The following is a 207-nucleotide window of genomic DNA, read 5'->3' as shown; positions in this document are numbered from 1 at the left end:
CACTTGGCCGATGCATTGAAAACCCCTGTCTGGTGTAATTTTGGGGTGCCCCATATCCGTCCCAGGCCAACCTCCCCAGCGAGGTGTTGGTCCCAGCTTGCCGGGGCAGAATCCCCGGCACCACGACCGAAGCGCTGCGGGCTAAAGGGGAGCAGGGCTGGGGGGGGCAGGGGGGATCCCCGAGCTCCTTGAGCTCCCGGAGCAGCC

This window comes from Haliaeetus leucocephalus, unplaced genomic scaffold, assembly GCF_000737465.1.
Source record: "Haliaeetus leucocephalus isolate CR32 unplaced genomic scaffold, Haliaeetus_leucocephalus-4.0 Scaffold339, whole genome shotgun sequence".
NCBI lineage: Eukaryota > Metazoa > Chordata > Aves > Accipitriformes > Accipitridae > Haliaeetus > Haliaeetus leucocephalus.
This window is presented reverse-complemented; position numbering follows the sequence as displayed.